The sequence below is a fragment of the Lolium rigidum genome, chromosome 2, assembly GCF_022539505.1.
Source record: "Lolium rigidum isolate FL_2022 chromosome 2, APGP_CSIRO_Lrig_0.1, whole genome shotgun sequence".
In the NCBI taxonomy this organism is placed as follows: Eukaryota; Viridiplantae; Streptophyta; class Magnoliopsida; order Poales; family Poaceae; genus Lolium; species Lolium rigidum.
In genome coordinates this window covers 221485559-221500045 of record NC_061509.1, presented here as the reverse complement: position 1 = coordinate 221500045, position 14487 = coordinate 221485559, and the positions used below count along the sequence as shown (strand labels likewise).

General features: G+C 44.0%; 1 pseudogene; it reads right to left on the bottom strand.

Moving 5' to 3' along the window:
• Positions 1 to 6646: 6646 nt before the first annotated feature.
• Positions 6647 to 10154, bottom strand: LOC124690577 (annotated as a pseudogene).
• Positions 10155 to 14487: the final 4333 nt, after the last annotated feature.

Here is a 14487-nt window from a genome sequence, read left to right as displayed (position 1 = left end):
GAATATAATTTGGTGAGACTACATAAACTCATAAGTTTTATGGGAATGTACGAAGGTTGAAGACGGCAGGCGTCCCAATCCTCCAAATATTGGGGCACTAACGATATTTGCATATCCATGAAATGATCGTCCTTCGTATGCACCGTTGCTAAGACTCGTCGTTTCGAAGCATCTCGTGATGATCAGGTGTTATAGATTCTACGAGTGCATACAACGGGTGCAAGCCAGATTTGCACATGCAAATACTAAGGTTAAACTTTACGAGCCTAGCATGTACATACATGGTCTCGAAAAGTCGTCATGATAAGGTGGATAAAATTATGAGTGAAATTGTTCATCATAGTACAAAGTTACTAATAGTGAAATCTGGAACACTTGTCATATGATGATCAACTTCAAAGTAAGAACCTCAAGGTTATTGGTATTTGACCAATGGACTTAGAAGTTATTGAAGGTGAAGTGTTTTCTGAGAATGAGGAAAGCTAAAAGAGAAACTACAAAAGATATTTTGGCAGAAAGAAAGAAAAGACTAGAAAGTCTAGCTCAGGTGTATATAGACGATATACATGTTATGGATGTATTCCTTGTTTAGTCACATAATGAAATTATTGGATATTTATACCAGATTGGTTGGTATGAGATGTCATACAATACAACGCAATACAATAAATATGATGGCCTAAATGACTGATAAGGAATATGGTAATAATGCACGTCTGGAACATAATAAAGTGTTGTTATGTTTGTCGTTGGCATTCTAGCTAGCCCTTAGAATTTATAATAAAGAACTTAATAATTGTTATTTTGCTCTGGTCAAATGAAAACAATGAGTTGTTCAAATTATGACATTACTCCATGTATGATGGATAAGTTATTATAAATCTTAATGGTGAAACACGCATACATAACACTGGCGCTAAAATGCCATAAGGCAAATGATTTGAATTCCACTTATTTGTGGAACCGCTATTTAGGTCATGTTAGAAAGGAATGCATGAAGAACCTCCATGAAGATGGATTTTTTGGAGTCATTTGATTTTTGAATCGTTTGGCATTTGCAAATCTTTTCTAAAGAGAATGACTGAAATACCGTTCATAGGCCAAGAGTTGAACGGGCAACTAACTTAGTGGAAACATACATGATGATGTATGTGGTTCACTGGGCATAGTTGTGTGCGGGAGATTCTTCTACTTCATGAAAACTTCCAACAATGAATTGAGTATATATGTGTGGATATATTCGATGAGGAAGAAGTTTGAAACATTTGAATGGATTCAAATAAATTTTAGCATGAAGTGGAAATCATCGTAATAGAAAAGTCAAATAACTATGATTGGATCATGGTGGAAATATTTGAATTACAAGTTTTAACGAACATCTAAAAGAGTTATGAAATTGTTCTACAAACTCACGTTCCTTGGAGTATCATAGTGATGATGGAGTATCTGAGAAACGTATCCAAACCTTGTTGGATTAATGATGAGATAATATAAAATGACGCCATTATATTTTTTGTGGATTATGCTTTAGAGACTACAGCTTTTACACTGAATAGAGCATCATCATGATCCATTGAAATGACACTATACGAGTTATGGCATGGGTATGAACCCTAATAGTCCTTTCTTAAATTTTGGTATGCATAGCATAAGTAAATAAGTTTACAACCAAAATCGGATGAATGTCTTTGTTGGTTATCCCAGAGATTTGATTGGGAATTCTTCCCACTATGGAGACAAAGACAAAAGTGTTTGTCAATGATTCTTATTTCCAAAAAATTGTTTCTAGCGAAGTATTTGAGTGGTAGGACAATAGAACTTGATAAGGTTTATGAACCTGAGCATAATGATCATAGTAGCGCAGCATCGGAAATGGTTCCGGAAGCGGCCACGACGATCATGGCTCCCATGACTACAAAGTGTTTTAGCCATGGAGATCGAAGTACCTATTGAACCTTGTAGGTTTGGTTTACTTTGTGATCAAATAAATGATTTGTGGAAAAAGGATTGATATTGAACAATGATAAACCAACTACATACAAAGAAGTTATGATGGGCCCTGACTCTGTTAAAATGGCTATACGCCATGAAATCCAAGATAGGCGAATACTTTTTTAAAGTAAATGAATCTATGAAATTGATGGACTTGGATGAAATATCCTTGAAGAAGCTCGACTTGTAGAAAAGTTGTTTACGACAAAGTTCAAAGAGTTGACTACGATAAGATTAGATCTTCCGTAGCGATGCTTATAGTCTATGTGGATTATTCTAGTAATCGCTACATATTTCTTTTATGAGATATGCTAGTAGGATTGCAAAATATATTACTTAACAGAAGTGTGTATTAAAGGTGTATACAAGATACAACCAAGAGTTTTGCTAGTCCGTGGAATACTAGATAGGTATACGAACTTCAATTGGATGAAGTGAGTATCGCGGAGTTGGAATCTTCACCGGATGAAATAGTCAAAGAGTTTTTGATTTCATCAGAAACGATGAATATGCTTGCATTTGCAAGAAATTAAGTGGGAGTGCTGAGACATATTTGTAATACTTTATGTAGATGGCATATCGTTGATTATAAATAATGTAATTATATACTTGATGTGAATAAAAGGTTTCATTGAGAATTAACTTCAATGAAAGGATATGGACTGAAACATATTTAGTGTCAAGATCTATGAAGATATATTGAAACACATAATAAGTTTAAGTCAAAGTAAATATAATGGATATTGAAGTAGTTCAATACAGAAATATTAAGAAGGTGTTCTTTTCATGTGAAGGTTTAACAAGACTTGAGTGTATAAGACACTCAATGAGAAAAAAACACATGAGTGATTTTAGATCACGATTAATATGTACACAATCGGATATCCTGTGCTCTAAAGTGTTGTGGGCATGTACCAGAATGATTCATATGATGATCATTGGACGACAGTAAGAATATTCTTGGGTACTTTAGAAGAACCAAGGATATATATATAGTTTTATATGGGGTAATGACAAACAAATCGTTGTAAGGTGTTGCACCGATATTAGTTTGGTCACATATAAAAATGAATTTCAAATCTCAATTAGGCTAAGTGTTGTTTAAAAGGTAGCACAATGCTAGATTTAGAAGAGTTCTAAATATTGTGATGGATTCTACAAACGAAGGCAGAGTATGTCATTGTTTTGACAATGACTAAGGATGTTAAGTCGAAAAGTTCTTTGAGAACTTGGTGTAGTTCCGATAGTGTCAGAACTTTGAAGCTATATTGTGTGTGACAATATTAGTAACATATTTCAGACCGCGGAATTAAGATTCCACCAGAAGACCAAACATATTTAATGCCGACTCATTTGGAAAATGAGTGATGCATGAAGACGCAAATGAATTGCAAAATACATATGTTTCTGAGCATGTCAGATCCGTTGACTGAAACCTCTCCCGTGAGCAAAACATGATAAGCACCAGAAGGCCAAGGTGTTATATCTTTACAAATGTAAACTAGATTATTGACTCTAGTGCAAGTGGGAGACTGTTGGAGATATGCCCAAGAGGCAATAATAAAATGGTTATTATAATATATCTTTGTGTTTATGATAAATGTTTGCATACCATGCTATAATTGTATTAACCGAAACATTGATACGTGTGTGTTATGTAAACAACAAGGAGTCCCTAGTAAGCCTCTTGTATAACTAGCTTGTTGATTAATAGATGATCAAGGTTTTGTGATCATGAACATTGGATGTTATTAATAACAAGGTTATGTCATTAGGTGAATGATATAATGGACATACACCCAAATAAGCGTAGCATAAGATCACGTCATTAAGTTCAGTTTGCTATAAGCTTTCGATACATAGTTACCTAGTCCTTCGACCATGAGATCATGTAAATCACTTACACCGGAAGGGTACTTTGATTACATCAAACGCCACTGCGTAAATGGGTGGTTATAAAGGTGGGATTAAGTATTCGGAAAGTATGAGTTGAGGCATATGGATCAAGAGTGGGATTTGTCCATCCCGATGACGAATAGATATACTCTGGGCTCTCTCGGTGGAATGTCGTCTGATTAGCTTGCAAACATATGAATGGTTCATAAGAGATGACATGCCACGGTACGAGTAAAGAGTACTTGTTGGTGACGAGGTTGAACAAGGTATCGTGATACCGATGATCAAACCTCAGACAAGTAAAATATCGCGAGACAAATAGAATCGGTATCGTATGTAAATGGTTCAATCGATCACTAAGTTATCGTTGAATATGTGGGATCCATTATGGATCTCCAGATCCCGCTATTGGTTATTGGTCGGAGAGAAGTCTCAACCATGTCTGCATAGTTCACGAACCGTAGGGTGACACACTTAAGGTTTGATGTCGTTTTAAGTAGATATGGAATATGGAATGGAGTTTGAAGTTTTGTTCGGAGTCTCGGATGGGATCCAGGACATCACGAGGAGTTCCGGAATGATCCGGAGAATAAGATTCATATATAGGAAGTCGCTTTCCAAGTTTGGAAATGATCCGGTGCATTTATGGAAGGCGCTAGAATGTTCTAGATGGGACTCCACCAACCCTAACTTGCCAACCAAGTAGGAGGGTGGAGTCCATGGAGGACTCCACCTCCTTGGTCGGCCATGCAAGGGGGAAGGGGAGAGTCCCTGTCCCTCTAGGTTTCGTCCATATGGCAGTTTTGAATTGGGGTCTTATTCGAAGACTTGGGCAAACCCTAGATGTGTTCCACCTATATAATGAGGGACAAGGGGAGGGGGCCGGCCACCACAACACCACCTTGGCTGCACCCCTCAAGGCACCCAGGCCGGTGCCCCCTCTCCCCTAACCCTAGCCGCCCTACTCCTCACACCTCTCCCACAAACGCTTAGGCGAAGCCCTGCCGGAGTTCTCCACCACCACCGCCACTACGCCGTCGTGCTGCCGGGATTCCGAGGAGGATCTACTACTTCCGCTGCCCGCTGGAACGGGGAGAAGGACGTCGTCATCAACACCGTACGTGTGATCGAGTACGGAGGTGCTGCCCGACTGTGGCACCGTCAAGATCTTCTACGCGCTTTTGCAAGCGGCAAGTGATCGACTACATCCACCACGAGATCTAATCTCGTTTGGCTTTGGAAAACTTCAAGGGTTAGTCTCATGATCTTCTCGTTGCTACCATCTTCTAGATTGCATCTTGGCTTGTTATTCGTTCTTGCGGTAGGAATTTTTTTGTTTTCTATGCTACGAATCCCATCAATTGCTCACACATACTCCACTATGGGAGAGCTTCTTCTTCGGTGCATCTTCACATATCCATGATCACCATATGGATGACAAGGTTCAAGCATATGATCTCTTCGAGTTGGCTCATCTTGAACTTGTGCTTCATTTCTTCATTCTTCATCATGTTGATGTCTTGAAGTTAATCTTTGAGGGCTCAATTCATCTTCATCTTTAAGACATACTTGACACTTGACATTCTTCATCAATTTCTTTTTATTTCAACGTTGAAACCAACATATGGTTCAAGCATTGCCTATGGACAACTCTTACAAATATACGGATGAAGCCTGGTGACCAGGGGGATATGTGAGCACCCCTTCTCTACTTGACATGCGTCTAACGATGTTAGCATTGTACACGCATCGACGCGGTCCAGCGCGTCGAGTGGAAGGGCGGAGAGACGCGGGGAAGGTGCATGGCGACGCGCTTGGCCGGGGAGACACTAGCAGGACCTCAGATGGGCGAGGTGGAGGCCGGCGAGGTAGTGGCCGTTAGTGAGTAGCAGAATCCAATGGTGGTGGACCAAATCCAACGGTGATAATCGGGTGCTCACGTATCCCCCTGATCACCAAATCCACTCTCTACAAATATAACTCAATGCAAACATTAGTCTATAGGAATTGTCATCAATTACAAAAATTACACATGGGGGCTTTATGCACTTTCAGTTTTTTCACCACTTCTACATCAAATATGTTCCAGCAATGCAATGCTAAAAAAGAACCGACAATTTGGTCCCACATACCAGTGCTCCAAATTTATAAACAAAATTCTTAAAACGGTTTAAATTTATATAAACATAATGTCCATCCAATAAATATTACTTTCTCCGTTCCTAGATATAAGCCATATAGTTTTTGGCACGGAAATTAAACAATGCACATTTAGAAAAAAATTACACCATGTTTGGCTGGGATTAACCTTAGGAACTTGACGTGGGCTAATAGAGTACTTTGCATATGATAACAAAACCTAATCAAATCCCTACAAATATTTTCTACAAGCGGGGCAATGCAATGAACCTTATATTTTGATTTTTTTCTCAAAAAACTATAAGGCTTAAATCTAGGAACGGAGGGAGTATTTTTTCTGGGTGCACTGACGGCTGTAAACCATATTTTTCCATATCAATATTTACACAAAAAATGTTTGTATATTTATTTTGGCAAATATTAGACTAAGCGAAAAAACAAGTAAAGTAAATAAACCGGAAAAACCAAAGGAGTATAAAATTCAAGTATTTATGATAATTGGCATAGTTGAAGCACCAATGAAAAAAATGAGAAATTATGTCTTGAACACCTTATACCATGTAATCCGCACTCTGCAGCAAGGCATTATTTCTCTTTTAGCATAACCCAATCGTCAGTCTTACAACCTGCATATGTAACATTATTGCAACGTTTCGAATGTAAGACCAAATCATTCATGAGTCTAAATCTCCATCATTTGTGAGCATTTCAACCCACATCCAAGAGGGAATAACGGATCATAGTTGGATCCCCCAACATTCATAGGCAGCTGATCGACAGACCTAAACCAAGTTACAGGCAATGTGCCCACAAAGTCATAGTCTCCAAAGAGGCAATCAGCAATTCCCATGCCCTCGCTTCCAGGTAGCCAGGCAGCAACTAGAGCTTCTACCTTCTCAAGAACTTGTGGCTCAATCACCAAAGGCCTTCCAGATATAATAATCACTAGGGTAGGGACTTCACTAGCAACACGAGCAATCAGATCGGAGCCATTAAATGGAATACTAAGGTCGGTTCTATCTCCCACAAATTCAGCATAGGTAACCTCCCCGACTACAACAACTGCATAGGAAAATTTCCCAGTTTCAATGGTAGCTTCTGTTGGGCATTCCTCATACTCGACTTCAGTTTCCGCTCGCACAGATTCCCGTATGGCCTCTAATATGCTTGTACCTGTTGGTTTCGGTAGTATAGATAGCTGATTTTAAAATAATATTGTGCAGAGTGCAGGCTTAACTAGAAAATATTCTTAATAAATAAAATAAATAAATCTAACTAAAAATGGTGATGGTTGGCTTGAAAAGAAAAGGGAAATGAGCTATATGCATATGATGGAACCACTCTGGCTGAGCTTAATTTCCACCCATAATACAGTTATGGAAAAATCAAATGCCAACATCTTGTTTAGTTATGCCTTCTGGTTGGTGGTAGCTTGTTTTGTGGCATCTTGTATGCAGCTGTTTTGATCTTGACTTGTAAACGGTATCTCGGTGTCTTTCGTATATTGTTTTGGCTTTCAGTACAAGACATGCAACGCCTTAGCCTAAAATGAAACAATCCCTATCCCTACATCCACTGCAACCATTTTAAACTTCAACTTCTAAACAACAATTTCACATTTTTATGCATCATGGCACCTGAAAACAGGCTATAATTACCCGTAACTACTTATCAGCTAGAAGCCGGTCTAGAATTTCCAAGGAGAAACAGTTTATCTAGTACACAAGTTATGGTGAAGTGTTCTATCAAATAAACAATTTCATGCATAATATATTCTTACGGAGTTGAGTTTTTTTTTGCTTACCAAGAGTTACTCTTCCACTCTCTCCGTTCCAAGCTATCGTCCATCCACCGCACTGATATCCAATATTGTCAGCATGTGTCCCTGCGACGAGTATTCTTTTTACATTTTTCGCTAATGGAAGGAATGGTTGCTTCTGATTCTTGCCATTTTTCGAACAGCCTCACGTGCCAGCAGCCGGTGCTCCTGGAAGGTTTATTGTTTATCATGTATATTCATATCATATTTGGTGAGTGATATCCAATGCGAGACATTTCAAACAAAATAGCAATGCGAATAATTCACACGCCTTCTACCTTACAACCAATTGTGTCGAGTAGACCCGGTTCTGAAAAGGGATGCTCAAACACTCCAGATATGAACTTAACCCTTAGAATCCGCTCCACAGCATCATCAATCCGTGATATTGGTATCTCCCCTGTTTCCACCAAGAACACAAGATCTTCTAAGAACTTCTCGAATCTGAAAGGGATCATAATCTGTAGAGCTCTCAACAAATGTGAATGAACCGGCTGCACCAGAATATATTTTCTATGACCACTTAATGAATTGTACCATATCCATTCCAGCGTTAACTGACTGTGCAATGCACTCGCGATAGTTTGACCCTTTAGGCTCGCTGAGCCTGTCGAGAGCCTCCCAGTCTGACACCACAAAACCCTATGAAACAAGAAGTTGCACAAATTGTCACGTAAACTATTCAAAACCAAAGCTTGCATCAATCTACCAATTAATCAAACACCATAGGCGCCACTACCTGGAAGCCTAACTTGCCCTTCAAAACATCCGTGAGCAAATAGTGACTGACATGTAGTGGCTCCCCATTCCACTGAGAGTACGATGCCATGACCGTTGCCACCCCTTGAGTTACACAATCAGGGTAAGGTTTCATGTGGATGCTTTCTAGATCTTCTGGAGAGCAAATGGTGTTCCCTTCATTGACCCCCTTGTGAGTGCCACCATCCCCTACGAAATGCTTGGCACAAGCAAGCACATTCTCCCTACAAATCACAAAAACCCATTTCTACAGGCGTGTTTGTGGCCTTGAGGGCATATACAAAAGTCACACTCGAGCCTATATTTGGGCATACTAACTCGGGCCAGGATTTATAATCCCTAGCCCGGAATCGAAACTGTCGAGTCCTTAGTGTGATCTGGCTGAAAACATGTAAACAATAGTCTATTTATTTATAATTTTTTTATTGCGCCTATCTTTCAACAAAAATAATAGATTCTACTCACTTTGGGTTTTTGGGCCAGGCTTAATGTAGAAAGAGACCGAGCCATGCTTGACCGTCGGGCTTTGGGTCAGCCCATGGGGATGGGCTATGCATGCATATGCACTATTGAGGTAGTTCTGTCACGGAACTACCAAAAGCGTGCGTCTACATTCAGACATGATTTAATAGTGGTAGTCATGTGACAAAACGAATACTTTTGGTAGTTCTGTGACACGGCTGCCTCAATTGTGTAGTTTTTTTTATCATTTACTCTTTTCAATCCTAACCAGAGTTAAAAATTTCAATCCAACAAATTTCAACGAGATTTCTGAATTCGGTAATTTCAAACTGATCCGTGATCCCAGCACTGAAGCAAGTACCTAAGCGAGTGGAGGAAGGGGTAACCATGAGGGTGATCTGCCGGAGGCCGACCCTGCAGGCCGGCGACAAGTGTGGTCAAGGAGCGCACGATCTCTGGATCCTCGCTGTAGCTCTCGTAGCATCTCCCCCACCTCGGGTCCCTGCAGACCTGCTCCAGACCAAACGCATCAGCAGCAGACCCACAATCATGCAGTTCAACAAATAATCCAGAAGCTAGTTTTTTTTAAAAAAAAATGACTCACGGCGAGGCAGGGCGCGAAGGCCCAGTGGTAGCCGGTGGCGCGGACCTCGAGCGCGGTGGCATGTCCGATCCTCCGCACGAGCTCCGCGTCCCTGGAGGCTCCGAGGCCGACGTTGTGGGGGAAGACGGTGGCGCCGAAGACGTTGTTGTGTCCGTGGACGGCGTCGATGCCGTAGAGGACGGGGATGGCGAGGCGAGACGCGAGGGCGAGGCGCTGCGTGTCGTCGACCATGCGTGCCCACTCGGACGGGGTGGCGCGTTCGCTGGGCGCGCTGCCGCCGCCGCTGAGGACGCTGCCGGCGCCGAGCTCCGTGAGGGCGCGCGGCGACACCACAACGCGCTCGACCTGGGCCATCTGTCCCGCCTTCTCCCGCAGGGTCATGCGGCCCAGCAGGTCCCGCACGCGCGCCTCCACGGGCGCCGACGCGTCCTTGTACAGCAGCGGCGCTGAGGCGGATGCTTGGGCCGCCGCTGGTGCCGCCATGCAGGTACAGGTGAGTGGAATCTGTCTGTCTGCTTCGCTCGCTCGCCCCCCCGCGGGCGACGGGCGAAAACCCTAGTCCCCTTCCCCCAGCTCCTCCCCCCAGCTCTCTCCTGCCGCCGCCGTCGGCGTGGGCCGCCGGGCGTTGTCCGTGCGGTGCCGGCGGCGGCGGGGCCGCCACTACCCGTCGCGCGGAGGGGGGCGCGGGCGGCCTCTCGATGGCGGCGGTGCGATTCGGCCGGCGGCGGTCGATCTGGCGGCGTGGTATCCGCAGGTCGGCTGGGAGGTGACGCGGCGGCGCTGCCGTTGGCAGCGGGGCGGCGGGGTGGCCGGACGGCTGGCGGCGCTCGCCCTGCCTTGATCTGGGCCCATCTGGGCCCGATCTGGGCTGGGGCGGGCCTCTGGCCCCTGGCTCGACGTCGTTCTCCTGGAAGCAGCGGAGGTGTGGTGGCAGGGGTTGGCGATGGCGGCACACATCCGGCCAGTAGCAGCGTGGCGGCGGAGTACTTGGACGGGCCAGTTTGGGCCTGACTTGGTCTCGCTACTACGTCCGGTCGACTACCGCCAGTTCGGGCGGTGGAGGTTGTTCCCTCCGGCATGGTTGTGCTGCTGCTATCTCCGACCTTGCGCTCGCCTTATCTGTTTCTAGGCCTCGCGTTGGTGACCTTTGAGCGACAGCGACGATGGCTTCAAGACCGTGGTGGCGTACGCTGGTGGACGACAGGAGGTGGAGCAGTTCGGTTTGTTCGGGGTGGTGGCGGTGTGGGTCGGGAGAAATCCTTGTCGGCTTGTCCGACACCGACGCGGCGACGCCTACGGGTGCCGTCTTTCCTTCCTGAAGGGTGTCACGTGTACCTCTCCCCCATCACCTCCGCATACCGGGGGAAACCCTAGGACTAGTCCGGGCAGCAGCGGCGTCGTCGTCGTTTTCCTTGTTGAAGGTGTTGCTTGGTATGCGGCGATTCGGACTGCTAGGAGCGTGGTGGTACTGTTCCGGAGGGCGCAGCGGTTGCGAGTTGTTTTCGTGTTCGTTGCTCAGCCGTAGTCAGCATTTGTTTCTCTTATCTTTCTTTTTCTTTTTTGTTTGGGCTTGGTTGTGCTGTGGTCCCAGCAAGCTTGTTGTATCGTGGTTGCTATATTAATATAGCGGGGCGAAAGCCTATTTCGAGGAATCTGTCTGTCTGTCCGTTCGCGCCACTGTGGCTAAAGTACCGTTTTAAACATGGGTGCGTAATCAGCTCTGAGTCAGACGATGTTATCGACCCACTTAAGAATTGCAAAGCAACCCAATGATCTAAAGTAGTTGCAGCTTATATTATAATATTATAACTCATAACTAGCACAATCACTAGTCAATTCAACGATTTAGACTTCTTTTCTCATTTGCAAAACAGTTTAAATATTCTCTCTGTCCTAAAATAAGTTACTCAACATTTTGTACTACATAGGTATCGGGAGGGGGAGCGGTGTTTTGGAACATGGGTCCATATGCTCTCTATATTTTGAAATGCATCTTACATACATTTTAAATTTTAGAAAAAATTGAAACTAAAAGTTCGCACGTACATCTTCACGTGTTACATGCTCACAAAGTCGTTTCATAAAAAATCGACTTATCATGGGACATGTGTAAAAAAGATAAAATTCAGTGCTAAAAATAATGCTTTTCACAAGATAAACTTTCTCTTTTTTATATAGACCACACAAAATATTGGTTTTTCGTGAAACTTGACGAACGCACGTATATTATGAAGATGTACATGTAGAATTTTTTGTCCAAATTTTTCGACATTTTGAAATATATATTTTTAGTAGAGGGAGCATACGCACCCGGGAGCCGAATTGAATTTCTGATAGGTATCCACACTCTAAAAATACATCTAGATGAAGGTGAATTACTTATACTAAAACTAAGATAGTAATACATAAGGCCACTCAAACAGCGCGCACCCCCGATCCGTGGTTGGGTTTTAGTCCAGGGAATGACACACATCGACATTGTAAGAGCATGTCTAACAGGCCCCGTATTTTTTCGCCCCTTAAAACACGAGTAAAGGGTTCTGTATTCACTTTTCGCCGGCCAAAAACTGAATGTTTTTGGCTGGCGAAAAGTGAATACAGGACCCTTTACTCGTGTTCTGTTTTACGGGGTGGGGATACAGGCTCTGCTAGCTCGTCCGAGTTTTCAACCCCTCAAAACAGGGTGTTTTGACAATTTGGATATTAAAACCAACACAACATTCACATAAAATAAATGTTTTACATCACACAATAATCGTCATAATTATTACAATAAATGTTCTAATGGAAGAATTAAACAAATAACAAATGTTTCACACATACAAGAATAGGAAATGAATGTTTCACACATACAACAATGGGAAATGAATGTAAAAACTCATTGGCCATGCAACTGCCAATGGTGATCAATCAGATCTTGGGTGAGCTGGTGATGAGTCTCGGCATTTTCAATGCCTCGATGAGCTGCAAGAAAAGCTTCAATCCGATCAGGGTTCCTCTCGGGCTGCACTCGGGTGCCAACATTGTCATAGAAACATGGCAAGTTCAAACCTCTTTCATCTTCAATGATCATGTTGTGAAGAATGACACAACATGTCATGACATCAACAAGAGTTTCCTTGTCCCAAAACCTAGCAGGACCCCGGACAATTGCAAACCTTGCTTGCAAGACACCAAAAGCTCTCTCAATATCTTTGCGGCATGCCTTTTGATTTTTGGTGAAGCAAGCTTCCTTTCTTGTCAAAGCCCTGTCCTTTTTCTCTTTTATGGACTTGACAAGGGTTGCATAGTTAGGGTAAATACCATATGTGAGATAGTACCCCATGGTGTACTCATTGTTCATAACTTTGTAGTTACAAGGTGGAGCTTCACCCTTAACTAGTCTTGCAAACAAAGGGGATCTATTCAAGATGTTGATGTCGTTGAGTGTCCCCGGCAATCCAAAAAAGCATGCCAAATCCATAAGTCTTGAGAGGCCACAACTTCAAGAACAATGGTAGCATCACGGCTTTTGCCACAATACATTCCATGCCATGCTTTTGGACAATTTTTCCATGTCCAATGCATGCAATCCAAACTACCAAGCATCCCCGGCCACCCCTCTTTTCATTGATCTCCATGAGCCTTTTTGTATCATTCTCATTTGGAGCTCGGAGATACTTCTCTCCATACAACTTGATCACCATCTTGGCAAACATACGCACGCAATCCGTGGTTGTTTGCACACCAATGCGAAGGTACTCGTCGGTATAATCTGCTGGTATACCGTATGCAATAACCCTCATGGCGGCAGAATTTTTTTGATATGGACTAAATCCCATGACTTGGGCAGCATTTCTTCTTTGCTTGAAATAATCACAATTTGCCTCGCAATCTTTGACGATTCTCTCGAACAAAGACCTACGCATTCGGTACCGTCTACGGAAGAGGCGGGGAGGATAGGTCGGTACCTCGGCGAAATAATATTGCATCAGTTGTTCGTGGCCGAGCGCGCGGTTCCGCAGAATGCACATACGCCCCATCACGGATCCTTTCCGCTGATCCAGCAGCTTCATGCGGTCCTCCGTTTGCTTCAAGCCGAACAGGAGCACCATCATCTCCGTCTCGTCGTCGTTGAGCAACTCGTCGATGTCGGAATCATCGGAATCCGACGACGACCAATCGGTCGACGTCGCCTCCAAATCCGCCATGTGCACATCCTCCGAAGCCATCTACCACGGGGTACCATACATCAGCCCGAAATCCGACCAATTTACCGGCGGCAACGAAGAAGAACGCGGCGGAATACTCACCGGCGACAAACGGCGGAGAAGACCACGGCTGGACGGCGGCGGCGCGCGCGGAGGGACGCGGAACTTCGGCGGGGGTGCGGCGGAGGTGCGGCGAGCATCGACGTAGCTCGGCGCGGCTCAGCGGACGGCGGAGGGGCGCGGATCTGACGGATTCCGGCGGCGGCGCGCGGGTGGCTGCGGCGGCGCGCGGGGGAAAATGGATGGGGACAACTGAAATGTCCAAGCGCGCTTTCGGAATTGGGATAGTGGTTTCGCCCACTATCCCCGCTCCCACCCCGCACAAGTAGAGGGCGACGACCCGCCCCGTAGTCCAAAACAGCAAAAAACGATGTGGGGGCCGTTTTTACAGGGCGTGCTAGACGGCCGGGTAGAGCCGAAACCCTCAAATCGACGGTTATTATACGGGTTTGCCCCTTTTACGGGGTCTGTTAGACCTGCTCTAACATCTAACAGTTCAAGTTCAGCTACAATATGATGTGCACGTAAGTACCTAACAACAGCAACATCCACATGAACTATAGTTA